General features: G+C 45.8%; 1 long non-coding RNA gene across 3 annotated transcripts in view; it reads right to left on the bottom strand.

Annotated features, from left to right (window-relative positions):
- The window catches only part of LOC141730595 (uncharacterized), a 40,236-nt gene extending 27,045 nt beyond the window's left edge, over positions 1-13,191 (bottom strand). For all 3 annotated transcript variants that reach the window (XR_012582200.1, XR_012582201.1, XR_012582199.1), the window contains exon 1: positions 12,613-13,191. This is a non-coding gene — a long non-coding RNA (uncharacterized LOC141730595). The remainder of the gene's footprint in view (positions 1-12,612) is intronic.
- Positions 13,192-15,855: the final 2,664 nt, after the last annotated feature.

Here is a 15,855-nt window from a genome sequence, read left to right on the forward strand (position 1 = left end):
CGTGAAAAAATACTATTTTTCTTTTAAATTGTTTAAGAGTGCACAACAGTTTGGAAAAAACTGATTTTCTATTAATAAGAACTGTGTATCATTCTAAGAGATACTGTAAACAGGTTTTTGAAAACAATCTTATTTTGAAGGTTCATTCTATTCATAAATACTTCACATAAAAAAATTGATCTGCTCTTCATCCTGAAGACTCTTAAAGGAAAATGTCTGTGTTACATTCCCTTCTTACTAGTTCAGGAGCTCAGTCTTACCTGCATTCTAATACTTTTTTATGTTCCTGATGGCACAGCTTAGACATCCTTGTCTTCATTACCATCACAATTTCCATATCAAGTGATAAGAATTTTTCTTCAGGATTGGTGAGGCTAAGTGTCATAACATTTAGTTCAAGTCAATTTGAATTTTTTTTTTCCAAAGGAATCTCTTCCTTCCTAATGAAAACCATTGGCAATAGCAAACCTACACAGTTTTCAGAAAGTGAAATAAGACATCTTCACTGTACGATGTCCTCCTTTTTTCACTGCTGTTTTCTTCTTCTATCACCTTACAGTTACTTTCTTCAAAATCTTTTTAAACCTTTACATTTCTATTTATAGCTAATTACTTTCCCAGTGTGCTATAGCATATGTATTTGAAAAGGCCATTTGTACATATTCAAATGGCTTACTTCTGTTCTATTAAGAAATGGCTGCACTTCTATTAAGGAAACATGAAGGTGCAGTAATATTTTATCTTATACAAAATTTAAAAAACCCCAACTATTAAAAATGATACCAGAAAATGATGTCTGTAAAACCATGGCAGGAGGCTTTTTCCAGAACAATGTGCAATTCTTCCCAATTCTATTTTTCCCTCCAATTACTTTGTACACAAATATTTTTACACAGTCTTCTAGTAGTGGCATGTTACTACTGGAGCAGAGTATTGCCCTGCCAGCATTGGAATTGACTCGATTGTAGTTGTGTTCAAATTTGCTGATGAGAAAAGGTTTTTTTGCTGAACACACTTAAACAAGCAAGAGAGTTTCTTAGTCTTTAGATGCTATGAGTCCCAGAAGAAAATGAATGAGGTGGTGACATGCCTTGTGTTCTGAAGAGAGATCAAAAACTTATTTCTGGGGTCATCCCCCTCTTGGTACATAAAGAGCACAAAGGGCTTTGAAGCAGCACTTTCACCCTATTTGCATTCAGTTAGTAAATCGGAGGCAGAGCTTGTCGCAAGGTTTGTGCAAAAATACTTTTTGATGCAACTCTTAACCAGACAATATCTCTGGGAAAATTTGCAGTGACAGAAAGCAAACCCTTCCTGGGAAATCTACTGAAATGGTTCTGAAGTTATTCCCATTCACTGTTGCTAACCTCTGCTGTCTAGCTGTCAGATATATTTGGGACCATGTTGAAAGAATTCTAAACAATGTACTGATGCTGCACTATTGAGTCAACATAGGTCTTTTCCATAGGTGTCAGGGAAAAATATTTCTATTGGTAAAAATGATAGAGAACAATATCAGCATGGCAGAAAAAAATTTGCAATAGAATGAAGATGCCCAGAATTCTTATTTTGAAGTTATACAGAGTCAATACTTTCTAAAGAAGGTTGTGAAACTTATGTAAGTAGGAGTACATTCCACGTGATTGGTGCACAAGTTCATGATTCCGACTTACAAAAGACATATTATTAAAGGAAAAATGTTCTGCCTTGTAGACAAGTAACCCATTAGTAATTTTATCCAAGGTAGGAGTAGACCAAGTATTCCTACAAGACAGTAGTAGTACTACAAAAAGACTTTTGGCATCTATTGAACTACAGGAAACTTGAGAAAGTGGAAGAGTGTCTTTGCCTGTTGCAAGCTGTACTTCCTATTTGCTAGTACTGCTTCAACACTGTCTAAAGAAAACTTGTCAAAATAAGACTATTGTATACAAGCAACTGTAACTATCCATTCTGTTCCAGCTAATTTAACCTAGCAGGTATGAGTAACACACTCTAGTTGAATATTCTAATGCACAGATTGAGTATACCATCGCTAAGCAATGGGGACTCTGGACAAAGCAGCAAATGCAGATGAATTTCAGGGAGGGAAATTATTGGAGAGTTAACTGCAGACTTCACAAGAAATGATGTCCGGTAATCCCAACCAGAAAGAAATAGAACTCCATTTTCAAATGGGTTGCATCTATGGTCCTCTGTTCTTCCTAGATGAAGGAACTGTGTTTTGAATCAATCTTCAAGATGGGATGGCTAAAGACCTTAGATGCCTCCAATTTTTTTTTTTTCCCAGAAGCAGCTGTCTCAAAACCTCTTTAAAGCTGACTTTTTCCCTTAAGATGCCGTCATTTAAAAGAGCACCTTTTCATTTAACAGGGTATTTCGAACATCATTTACGAATTTAAACTAAAAGTAACACTTTTTCTAGTAATCTTTCTTTTTTTACAGCTCAGTGCTAACCATAGGCAGCAAAGAAGAGAACAGACCACAGCTCTTTCTGGAGCATCTTGAACAAATGCCCTTGCTTATGTTCTAATCATTCACTTCACCAAAATACCTAATCATGAGGAAAAGGTTGTTTACATGGCAATGAATGTGTGTGATTTCTCAAGTAGAATTTGTATCACATAGATGATACTTGGCAAACAGCAAATGAAGGGGTTTTCTTCAGCTCTCAGACTGATGTTACATGTGGGTAATTAAAAAAAAAAAAAACCAAAACAAGAAGGATATTTTTTAACATGTCAATTTAATTACACCCCTACCATGGACATCTGAATCTTATGAGTAGATAGTGTCTGATTTAGAAAGAAATAAAAAATGATTATAGTTTAAAGAAACACAGGATCATAAACCCTTTGCTGATGGAATGCAGCCTATTCATCAGTTGAAAGGAAGCAGGCAGACAGGACATATGAAATATTTTTTTTTTGTGGATCAAACATTTATTTTCTTGTAGCAGGTAGGGCCTGGCGTTCGGAAGATCTCGTGATGTTACGGGATGACAGGGCCCCTGTCCCCTTAGATAAGAAAATTAACATAGGAATGCAGCCCCCTGAACCAGATGCCAGTAACTTTCCATTCCTCACTAACCATAGATGGTAAAGACAGACCCTCACCTGACGTAGAAGCCCCCTTGTTCTGGTTTGACACTGGCACAAGGCCAAATGCCCACATGAAAATACACCTTCTCTGGTGTCTGCTGTGAGATTTTGACCAGGAATAAACAAAGCAGGCTCTCACTTGAAAGAGAAGAAAAGTTTATTAACTAAACTACAAAGACAATTACTAAACTACACACAAAAGGAAGAAAAAGGAAAAAAAAAAAACCACAAGGAAAATGAAACTTCACAAAAATACTCTCCTCCTCCTCCCCAAATTCCCAATACAATACAATCCAAAATCCAATCTGGGTCCAGCACCACCCTTTAGAATGCTCAACTTCAGTTCCTCAAGAGGAGAGGGAGTCCTTCCATGTGTCGTGGTGGCCTTTTCCGTCCTTGTTCCGGTGCTCTCACCACCGGACCAGAATCAGGGCTGCTTCCAGGGTTGTCCTTTTAAGGAGGCTGTGTCCAGTTCCAGAAAAGCTCAGTCTCTCACCTCTGGGACATCTGTCCCCCCCATATTTTATATACCCCCTGGGGCCGAGGGGTACCCACACTGAATCTTCTTTGGCTCTTGGACATTTCTCCCCCTGGTCTCAGTCTCTGTATTCCAGGGAAACATAGCTCTGTCCATGGCTACACAAAAGAGTCCAGCATAAAATGCCACTCCCTCTTCTCCGTCTTTCCAACATATCACACTCTCTCTCTCTGGTCCAGACTTTCATCACTCACTCATCTCCTTCATCCTCCTCCACTCTTATCATCTCGTCTAGGAAGGGTTAGTGTTCTGTGAAATTTTCATTGTCCAAAGAAAGGGTTAAAAACTCCTCCAAGCGGCTGGACTCCTGGCTGCACCTCCCCCACCATCTCCTCAGCCGGGCTGCCTGCTACCAACACATGTTTACTGCTTTCAAGGTAACGGCACCCAAACACCGGCTGCACTTTCTCTGTCTGTCTCCAAGGTGGGGGGGGGGGGGGGTGGGGGGGTGGAAACAGGCTGCCCATTGCTTTCCAGCATTTCTTTATTTTCTTCCTTCCACCCTTGGGGCCAGGCCTACCTCTCCCAGGCCGGGCTGCATGGCTTTTCCCCTCCCCCAGCCCAGCCAGCAACTGGGCCGGGGGAGAGACTCAACTCCTCCACCGCCGGAAATCCAAAGAGGAATTGCCAGGGGGAGAGCCCTGCTTTTACCCTGTGTTCGCGGAGGTGGACCCAGTGCCCAGTGGTTAGGCCAGGTGGCAATATTCAAATCTGAGCACTCATTGGCCCCATCCACACAGCATCCCAGAAATCCTGTTTCCGGGTCAAACCATGACACCCCTAGACTATAAAACCCCACGAGAAGAGAGAATAAAGGCCTTTGATCCTCCACCATATTGGTGTCCGCGTGGTTCTTAGGCCCGAGCGACCCTGGGGAAGGGGGTCGCCGTGCTGTTTCCTGAAACCAGGCCGCCTGCCTTGTATCAGAAGGCAACATCTGGTGCTGAAAACCCGGGAAGCCGATCAGCGCCCGGGGGAATGGGGATTCGCCTGGACGGGAAGCAGCGGCTGTGGCGGCGGGCCCGACTACAGCGAAGGGGACGCCCCTGGACCAGCAAGGAACATGGAATCCATTGCAAAGGTCGTATCAGATATGCATGCACATTTTGGGGTAGAATGTAAAATTAAGGATTTATCTCTCGCATTGCCGAGACTCATTAAGCTTGGGGCTATAGAAAGTCCCACGGATATCCTCCATCCGGGGGTGTGGGATGATTGTACTAAGGTTCTGGCCGAAGACACTATGTGTTCCGGCTCAGGGAAAGCCCTAAAATCCTGGGGCAAAGTTCTCCAGGCTTTACAGAAAGCTCGACAAGAGCAGGAAGCCTGGAAAGCCGCACAAACCTGCTTGCTAGCCCCCCCGCAGCCCGGGGTAGGTGCGGCGACACAGACTGCGGAGATTCTTGACCCGGGCGGTCTCGCGGGGGAGGCGCGGTCGGCGGAAACCCCCCAGGGAGCGGACTCGCCATTGGAGGGGGAAGGACACGCACGGGCGTTCTGGCGGGGGTTGGCGGAGGAGGCGCGGAACGCAGCCGACCCCGCTGGGAGCGGCGGGGACTCCCCGCGGCCGTATGGATTTGAAAATGGCGCCGAAGCACATTGTGAGGGCGGAAGTAAGGAGGCGGGGGGTGGAAATGCAATCAGCGCGCTCCAGAACGCACGCGCGAGAGAGCGGGGAGAAGGGGCGGCCCCCACGGTACGGCGTAAGACCAATCAGAGCGCTCTATTCAAATTAAGTCCTTATAGGGCAAGAACCTCCCCCAGCAGGAGGCGGGCGGACCCCAGGGGGAGGGAATGGCCCGACCACCCCAGGAGGGGGCGGGGTCGGAGCCCGGGAAAAAGGCAGAGCAGCCCGGAAGTGCTGACTCACTCTGCTTCCGCCTCTGACTCTGACTCAGTCTGGGACGAAAGGGAGTCAGGGAGTTCGGATTCGGAGAGTTCGGATTTGGATTCTAGCTTTAACAGAGGGAGATCAGCGGCATACAAGGTTTCTAGTCGCAGGGCTCCTGCGTGGGTGAAGGGGTCATTAGAGAAAGACCGGACTCCGCTTATGGATTGGCGGAAGATAAAGATGTTTTGCGCGGAGTGGAAAACGCGTGGAGACCTCCATGCGGAAGTCTTTCAGACAGACCGCGCAGCCAGGTCGGACTCAGACCCAATCCTTTGTATGTTAGAAGCTACCTTTATATCCCTGAATGAATCCAACTCTAACCTAACCGAATCCTGCTGGCTTTGCTACGATGTCAAACCTCCCTTTTATGAAGGAATGGCTTTAAACACCCCCTTCAGTTACTCCACAGCCGATGCCCCTCACCAGTGCAGATGGGAAACCCCTTGCAAAGGAATCACCCTGAGTCAAGTCACAGGCCTGGGCAGATGCTTTGGCAATGCAACCCTAGCTAGGCGGAGAGGCAACGTCTGCACCAAAGTTGTCAAGCCTAACAGGAAAAATAATAAGTGGGTAGTCCCATCCGCACCTTGGATGTGGGTTTGCCAGCGATCTGGAGTGAGTCCCTGTGTGTCCCTTGCCAAATTCGATGACTCTAATGACTTTTGTGTCCAAGTTCTGATTGTTCCTAGGGTCCTGTGCCACTCAGACGAAGAAGTGTACCACCTTTTTGAGGAACCCAGCCGGCTCCACAAAAGAGAAATAATAACATGTGTAACTATCGCGATGTTGCTCGGTTTAGGAGCAGCAGGAACGGCAACGGGTGTCTCAGCCCTAGCGATACAGCACCAAGGACTGTCCCAGCTGCAAATGACCATCGATGAGGACCTGCAAAGGATCGAGAAATCCATCTCCTTCCTGGAGAAGTCAGTCTCCTCTCTCTCGGAAGTGGTCTTGCAGAACAGGCAAGGTCTGGACCTCCTGTTCATGCAGCAAGGAGGCCTGTGTGCCGCCTTGAGAGAGGAGTGCTGCTTCTATGCAGACCACACAGGAGTCGTAAAAGACTCCATGGCAGAACTCCGAAACATACTGGCTCAGAGGCAGAAGGACAGGGAGGCCCAACAGGGCTGGTTCGAGTCCTGGTTCAATCAATCACCATGGCTAAGCACTCTGATTTCTACCCTAATAGGTCCACTGGCATTGCTGCTTCTAGCGGTTACCTTCGGACCTTGCCTGCTGAACAAGCTGGTCTCATTCGTTCAGGCCCGCCTGGAACGGGCCAACATCCTGTTCATCGGGCGGTGAATCCAACCAGGGAACACTGCCAGCCACAAGTCCTAAACTCGACTGGTGAAAACTTACTCAGATTTACCAAACCCCCTTTTCCTTATCGAACTACAACCTTATACCTCATTTCAGTATATGACTACCTCATTCATTTGTGAAAAAGGGGGGGGAGATGTAGCAGGTAGGGCCTGGCGTTCGGAAGATCTCGTGATGTTACGGGAAGACAGGGCCCCTGTCCCCTTAGATAAGAAAATTAACATAGGAATGCAGCCCCCTGAACCAGATGCCAGTAACTTTCCACTTGCCCAGTAACTTTCCATTCCTCACTAACCATAGATGGTAAAGACAGACCCTCACCTGACGTAGAAGCCCCCTAAACTATAAAACCCCACGAGAAGAGAGAATAAAGGCCTTTGATCCTCCACCATATTGGTGTCCGCGTGGTTCTTAGGCCCGAGCGACCCTGGGGAAGGGGGTCGCCGTGCTGTTTCCTGAAACCAGGCCGCCTGCCTTGTATCAGAAGGCAACATTTTCTAAAGTGATGCTGACAGATGGTGAACTCACCAACTTAGATATTGCCAGTAGACAAGGTTGCATAACTTGCTCCATCAAGTTATGCCTTGGAATCATCATCCAAGGAGATTTTCCCTGCATCTGTGAAAATGTGCCTACCTTTTTCACAATATTTTTGCAGCAGCATTGTTAGGCCTGATCAGCTGGTATGGAGGGTGAATTAGCAGCAGCAAGGTGACTGGCCAGGGGAATTTGCTTCAATGGATTTTATTCTCCCGGATATTTTGAAGATCTGCTTCAGCCCTGTTTGTCAAACACCACCTTTTAAAGGGTGCTAAACAATTGTTCAGGCTATGGATCACATGAAGAAATACTTTCTGGTGTCCGTACTGGGCCATATGCTCTTTATTCTCTCCCTCAACTTCTCCATCACCTCTCATCTGTTTCACATGAGCTATCTTCAAGGTCCACAGGCTACTTTTCACAGAATCTTCAGGCCTGATGCAGTAAGAATGATAAATAGAACACAGCTGGGATCAATTTTCCAGTTTGGATAAAATGCATTCTGCACACAAATCCAATGAGAAGGTGCTGCCACTATGCCCAGAAAAACTTTCACTACTACTAGTGTTCTACGTCAACCGCAACTTAGTCTGAAAGAAAAGCTTTTTCTCTGAGAGCATCTGAGAGGTTTGCATGAAGCACTGATATCTGGCATATGCAATTTTGAATATGAGAGGAAAGAAAAAATGGCAAGAAGTTTTTCATTTTGCTGGTTATAATTTTAAACTCCATGCACTTTTTCAAAAATTGTCAGCTCAAATACCCATCAACATATTTTATTCACCTGTAAGTCAGTATTCATATAAAATGTGCTTCAAATCAAAAGAATTTTTAATTTTTACTCCAAGTTTATATGCCTAGATTTATTTTATTTCTGACATATTAGATGAAAGGAAAACATTTTTTACTGTGGGAGTGCTGGACCACAGCAACAGGTTGCCCAGAGAAGTTGTGGGTGTCCCATCCATGAAAGTATTCATGGTCAGGTTGGACGGGACTTGGAGCAGCAACAAAGGAGAATCTTGATGGTAGAGAAACAAAGTTTGACTGTAGAAGAAACTCGGATTGAAGTATAGGAGCAAGTTTTCTCTCAGCTCTTGGGGTAAAATCAAAGTTGTACAAATTTACATTTATCTGTGATTTTCGCTACTGTAACAGGTTCATGAAAACTATGCAGAAGATAGCAAATTTTAAAAGAGATAAAAATTACAGCATAAAATCCATGGGATGGGTTTCAACATGAGATACTCTCTAAGAGAAAATCTCTGTATTTCAACACTTCATCATGTTAGGATTTTATGAAGTGCTAAAGAAGGTGGCAAAATATCATTCAGGACATTATTTACTGGAGTTCAGCCTGGCCATTAGTAGGAATTGGGTTTAAACATAATGTAGATATACCACACACACTTTCCTTTCACTGAAAAAATTACTGTTTACAATGAATAAGCAATTGAGGATCAAAACTGATTGAAAGCGTCTTAAAAATGTCAAGTATTTCATTGCAAATGATCTGTGGTCCAAATTCTTCTTCCACCTTAGAGAGGGACAAAAAATTCTTCCATATCATGATGGTTTAAAATTGTATCAACCAATGTTTTCTGCTGAAAAGATATCATCTATTTTTTTCTATTTTTCGAAGAAAATATTCCTAGACATACAACACATGAGAACTAAGTCATTTTAAAGCAACAAATGAAATGAAAATATTCTGTAAATAGAATTAAATGAAAAGCTGAGTTTTAAATAGGAGGTAGATATTAAACAGAATTTTTGTACCAGGCATTTAAATTATTGCATCAGCTCTTTTGCCCACAAAGTGAGGCATTTAGCATTTCAGTCTTTCCAAGGTGTTCATGATCTGCTATGCTTATCTCTGTGTGTGCCTAGGTGTGTGTGGAAAGGGGGGCACCTGAAGGGGAGTGTGTATGTTTGCTTAACACTTGTGGCAGGTTCATACCCTAACTCCATCATTTGTTTTAGAAACTTCACAGAGAGTTGATATGAAGTTTACTATCAACAAGAGATCAATTCCCAAATCATCCATTTGACTCTACCTTATAAATCATGTACTTTTTTGTGTATTTTATCAAATATACTTTCGAGACGGATGGAGGAAGGAGAATGTGGAGAACTCCTCCAATGTCTTGCAACTTTTATGCAAGTAGATTTTCAAGAAAATCATCTTTTCTCTTTTAAATATGTCTGGAACAGGCATGATGGTGGTGATGTTGGAGTTTTTGCTGCTAGAGAAGTTGTACAAAAGGATTGGTTTTTACATTGACCAGTTACTGAATCAAGCGCATGAATACATTAGAAATTCAACTAACTGGGGGTTCCTTTTTCTAGCAGACTGAAGCTGACTCTTTTGCTCTCTTTTTGTTTCTTTCCTATTTTCTTGGCTTCTTTGCCACTATCTCAACAAATTTAGGACTTTTTTTCCCACCTAAAATGGTTTCATAGTCTGATAATTATGATCCATTTTTTACAAGGAATTTTTAAAATCTTTCTTCGAGTTAAGAGAGTTAAGGACTTAGGTCTTTTTCTTCCCTTATTAATAGTGCAATGAAATTGAGAAATAAAGACCAAATCTTTGTTTTTATTTTTATTTTGAACCCAAGTAGATAATTGCCATACATTAATACATTTTGTGGACCAATATTTGCCATTCTGATGTAAGTTGTCACTTCTTAACAATATACATTCTGTGACTATGTTGACAACACTTTTGGTGAAGATCCTAGCTGGTCTTAGACACACATAGGGAGAAATTTGCTCAGCCAGTGTCATTCTTAAGCATGCATATGGAAGATCTTTCTATATCTGGGGAATTTTCCCATGAAAGGGATTCAGTTAGGGAAGAGACACTTTTCTCAGAGTTTTATATTCTTCTTGAACAGTGCTTAAGGAACTTAGATCCCATGTCCATTTGGATCTCTGTCTGCACAGAACTTTGTCATGCCAGTGTTTGAAATGCATCTCAAAGAGAATTCACTAGCACAGAATGAATGAGAGTGGAAGGGGTTGGTGGGAATCACCAGGCCCAACGCCCCTGCTTACACCAGGATACCTAGAGCCTCTTGCCCAGGATTCTATCTGGGTGTACTTTTAATGTCTTCAAATGTGGGATCTCAGGATCTGAGTCCTGAGATGTCGGGCCACCGAGACCACCCTTGGGGGGCCCGGGAGTCCTGGAATGTTGCCAGAAGTGTCTGGTGGCAGGACTTTGACCCTACACGGGAGACGACACCTGTATGAAGATAAGAGGACTTCACCGGGGTGAATGGCGAAAAGATTAGCTAATTAGAGGGTGAGACACAGGGTTTAGGATTTATGTACAGGGGGGTTTAGAGAAGTAAGATGGAGGAATTGGGGTGTGTCCTGTCCTCCTTCTTCTTCTTCTTCTTCTTCTCCTCCATCTTCTTTGGTGATGGTGGCATTTTTGGATTGGTTATTACTGAAAGTGCACCCAGCAATAAGAATAAATGGTATTGGGGAAAAATGATAAATATTGTACACGTAACCATGGGTATAAAGATAGGTGTCTGTACGGAGGGCGGTACAGTGTGCTCATGGCTGACTGCTGAGCAGACCTCTGTCGGGCTGAAAGAACATCTTTTAGATAAACAATTAATAAACATAAAAACCGAAAGAAGAACTGAAGCCTCTTCTCATCCTTCGATACGCGGGCTGTCCCAAGGCCACTCCGGGCCTTTCCAGGCCCTTCAAACAGCCGAGAAAACCCGACAATTGGCGTTCCCTGACCGGGCACCCCCACCACAACCTTTCGGGGGGGAGCAGCACCCTCAAAGCCCTGAAGACCAGAGAGAAGAAGAAAACAAAAAGCCAACAGAGTCTGCAAAAAACAGCAGTCACTGAGAATCCCATCTCTCAGTTTCTGCCAAAGACAATTCGTAGCAGAACAGCCTGGACCGGACCCAGAAAGGCGCCCTGGGACAACCTCTCGTGATCTGCTGGACAGAGACCGAGACCTCCGGACTGCCCTGACGAAAGATTTGGTAAGAAAGCCCAGAAATAAGAACATGGGGGGCACACTTTCCCAGGAACAACGGGAAATTTTGTCCGCCTTACAAGGCGTGACACAAGCATACACAGAGGGAATTCCAAAGAAAGAATTAAAACAATTATTGCTATGGGCAAGGCTAAACTACCCACTGGCAGAAACGTGCCTGCTATTTGAAGTGGGGTTTTGGCAGGAGATAAACAGACACTTATATTTCTTAGCTACTAAAAAGGATGAAACAGCGTTGAAGCTGTTGTCTCCTGCAAGAATAATGCTGGAAGGTATTTCTATGCAAACGAAATTTCAGGAAAACCAACAGATGCAGCAGACATCTGGGGGGCCCTCAAATGAGGGGGAGGAGCATGACTCCGGGAAAAAAATAGCTCTGGCCTTAAAAGGCGAAGAGGAAAATGCTCTTGGAGAAAAAGAGCAAGAAATATTATTAAAACACCCGGTCCCAAAACCCAGAAACCCCAGGAAACTCCCAAAGCGTCCGGAAACTCCAGAGAGCATGGAGGACTCAGGAGCAGAAGGGGGGGAGCAGGGGGGGAAGAAGGGACCGGGGGAGGCGCTTTCTCGCGGCCAGGCTGCAGCAGAGCAGGCGGGGAGCACAGGTGAAGAAAAAACAAGGGACACGTGTTTTCGCGCGGCTTTGCTTGACTCAGGGCCGGGGGGAGTGCGGAAGCGCGTGCGGCGGGCGGAATTCGCGAAAACTCGGGGGAACCACAAACCAACGCCGGGGCGTCTGACCCAAGCAGCGAAACCGGGGGATTTGCGCAGCCCCAGAAAGCTGCCATGCGGAGACGTAGGAGGCGCACGGTTGTGACGTTAGAGCCCATGTGCAGATCAGCCCGTATCGCGGAACGCGCGCGGTTGCCGGCGGGAGGGAGGCTGCACGCACCGGCAAAAGGGGAAATAGACACAGGGTCGGAGGAGGAGGAGACAGCGTCAGGGGCAGACCGAAGGGGAGATATCTCAGGGGCGGAACAAGATGGAGACAGTGAAAGTAGTTCGGGAGACACAGGGAGCGGCTCGGAGAGCACGCAGGCGCAGAGAGCACAGCGCGGGCGGGAGCGGGCCACTCCCCCTGTAACATCCCGGGTGAGGAGGGGCCATGCCAGGGAATTCATATCCCGGGGCCCCCCGCCTTCTCCAGACTTGGTGCCCTTGATCAAAACCCTCGGAGTCCAAGACTCACCCCTTGAAGAGAGACGTTCTGGTGTTCAAACCCCAATTTCAGCTGAATTAAAAGCCGAGCAAACACGGTCCGGAACGGGGCGGCCAACATGGCCACTGACAGGAAGTGGAGCAGTAGAGTACGCTACGTCACCAGAGCCAGGGAAGCCGGTGACAGCGCCATCTGGTGGCTGGAAGACAGAAGTGCACGCCATGCCGGATTGGATCGGCGGAGCCACAGCGCCATCTCGTGGCGAGACTGCAACAATGCAGCAATTTTTCCCAACATTATATAAAAAGAAAAGCATTTTAAAGAAAACAATGCCAACACAACAAAGGGATTATCCATCGACTTCGAGGTTTCATGAAGATGATGAAAGCTCAGATGAAGAACAGCTACAAGAAGGAAATGTTATAAGGATCACAGCATCAGAAGGGGTTCCTATATGGATGCTGTCAGCAGCAGAAGCAACAAAGAGCTTCTTGCATTCAGTGGACACAACAAAAAAGAAACATCAACAGGATCCTCGAGCTTCCTTTTCGGATTTGGGAGCGAGGCCAAAAACCTCAAGGCGAAGAATGAGACGTGATGAACCAACGACATCCACAGTACCATTATTTATGCAAATTCCAACGGAACCTGAAGAAGAAGAATTTCAGGAGCCGGTGAAGACGATGGATTGGAAGCGAATCAGAAAAGCATTGGCAAAAGAAAAGCATTTATTTCCGGGATCAGGAGATCTGACAATGCCAGTGACATATGATGCCCAGGGACAGAACCCAAGGTGGGAAAGGATGGGTCATGAAATACTCAAGGACTTAGGGAAGGTCGCTCAAACTTTTGGGCTGAATTCACAATACTTCAAACAGCTACTAAGAGGGACATTCGCTACATACGATCTCACACCATATGACATTCGAAGTATTGTGGCAATGATTCTCACTGACACTCAAAGCCTTGTCTGGGAAAAAAGGTGGAGAAAATATCTTGCTGAATTACGGAACAGATACCAAGGTGGACCAAACGCGAACCTCACAGAGGGGCAGTTAGCAGGAGATCCTCCAGATGACAACCCGGGGGAACAAGCATCACGGCTCCCACGAAGAGTGTTAAGTGACATCAAGGAAGCAGCGAGGATGGCAATTATGCAAATCGCACCAGCAGGAGCTCCAGAAGTCCCGTTCTCTTGCATCAAGCAAGGTCCCACAGAGCCATTCATGTCGTTCATCGATCGACTCACGCAAGCCGTGGATCGACAGGTGACGATAGAAGAAGCGAAGAGGCCTCTCTTGGAAAGCTTAGCTTTCGGCAATGCCAACCCGGATTGTCAACGGGTGATTAGCGCCATGCCAGGACGGCCATCCTTGGCAGAGATGGTGGAGGCATGCAGCAAGGTGGGAACACCTCAGCATGTCGCAGCGATTGTGAAGAACGAATTGAAAGAGGAATGGGAGAATCAATTAAAGGGACATTCAGAAAAGCAAGCAGAGGACAAGACACTGGAAAAGATGCTGGAAAAAATACTGCATCAACAGAATGAGAACATGAACAAAGTTCTTGCGACGATGCAGAAAAAGAACAATCCCCCAAGAGGACAGTGCTATAGATGTGGGGAGCTTGGGCACATGAAAAGGAATTGTGCACAAACACATACGCCAGCGCCGATACAGAAGGCGGAAAGGCCAGTTTGCGCACGGTGCGGGAGAGGAAGACACCCTGCGAAAGAATGTTATTCCTGGACAGACGTGGATGGAAATCCGTTACCGTATCCGGGAAACGCGAGGCGCAGCGCGGACCAGCGCGCTCAGACACAAGTACTGGCGGTGTCGCAAGAGCAGACGGGGCAATCATCAGTGAGCAACAAGCAGACGCCCTCAGCAAAACCCTCAGCCGATTCCACAGTGACCCAGACCTCCTCCCACCAGGGGCACAGTGCGCATTGGCAGCTTCAAAATTAGTATGCTTTCTAGACAAAAGTCATGCGGAAATACCAACAGGTGTCCGCGGGGACTCATATAAGAAGCAAGATTTCTTGGTAATTGGACAAGATAAGTGCAGTATTCTTGGGCTCATTGTCTATCCAACAGTTATCTCAGCGGACAAAAATACAGAGTTGACAGTATTGGCAAGAGCACTTCGTCCACCATTGACTGTACCAGAAAACACTGTGGTTGCGAGAGCCTTTGCACTGCCGCCACACGCAGTTGGAGAGGTCATGTCAATCTTCGACGAAGAAGGTTTCCCTATGAAGGAACATGTTGAAGTACATACAACATGGGTGAAGCACATAGGTCGAGACCGACCCACGCTCACATGCCAATTGACATGCGGGAACGGAACAATAGCGATCACAGGCATGCTCGATACAGGGGCGGATGTAACAGTGATATCATACATCTTTTGGCCACGCAGTTGGAGCTTGGTCGTGCCATTGGGTTCTCTCTCAGGCATAGGGGGAGCATCTCTGTGTCTGCAAAGTGAGAATTCTGTCGTTGTCACAGGACCAGGAGACAAGACGGCGGTCATTCGTCCTTTTATTGTCCAAAAGCCGATCACAGTCTGGGGTCGGGACCTTTTGGCACAATGGGGTGCGAAGATCGAAGTGGATTTTTAGTAGGGGTCACTGCAGCACTCCCCACACTGAAACTGACATGGAAAACCAATGATCCAGTTTGGGTGGATCAGTGGCCCCTTGAGCGGAAAAAGTTGAGTGCTTTGTGAAACCTGGTCCGAGAACAATTGCAGGCGGGACACATCAAGCCAACAGACAGCCCTTGGAATTCTCCAGTGTTTGTCATCAAGAAAAAACTATCGGGAAAATGGAGATTGTTACACGATCTCAGGAAGATCAACGAAGTCATAGAAGACATGGGACCGCTTCAATTGGGACTTCCATCTGTCTCAATGATTCCCAGAGATTGGCAGCTTGTGGTCATTGACCTCAAGGATTGTTTTTTCAGTATCCCACTCCATCCAGATGACGCTCCAAGATTCGCCTTTTCAGTTCCGAGTATCAACAAGGAAACGACTCTGCAGCGGTACCATTGGGTCGTTCTTCCACAGGGCCTTAAAAACTCTCCGACGATCTGTCAATGGTACGTGGCACGAGCTTTGGCACCAGCGCGGAAGAAATTTCCAAAGGTAAAGATCATTCATTACATGGATGATTTGCTCATTGCAGCATCAACACAACAGGAGCTGCAAGAAGCTCGTGACTGTGTGATCGCAGAGGTGCAAAAGGCAGGTCTGGAAATCAGCATTTCG

Source organism: Zonotrichia albicollis, chromosome 11 (genome assembly GCF_047830755.1).
Source record: "Zonotrichia albicollis isolate bZonAlb1 chromosome 11, bZonAlb1.hap1, whole genome shotgun sequence".
Taxonomy (NCBI): domain Eukaryota; kingdom Metazoa; phylum Chordata; class Aves; order Passeriformes; family Passerellidae; genus Zonotrichia; species Zonotrichia albicollis.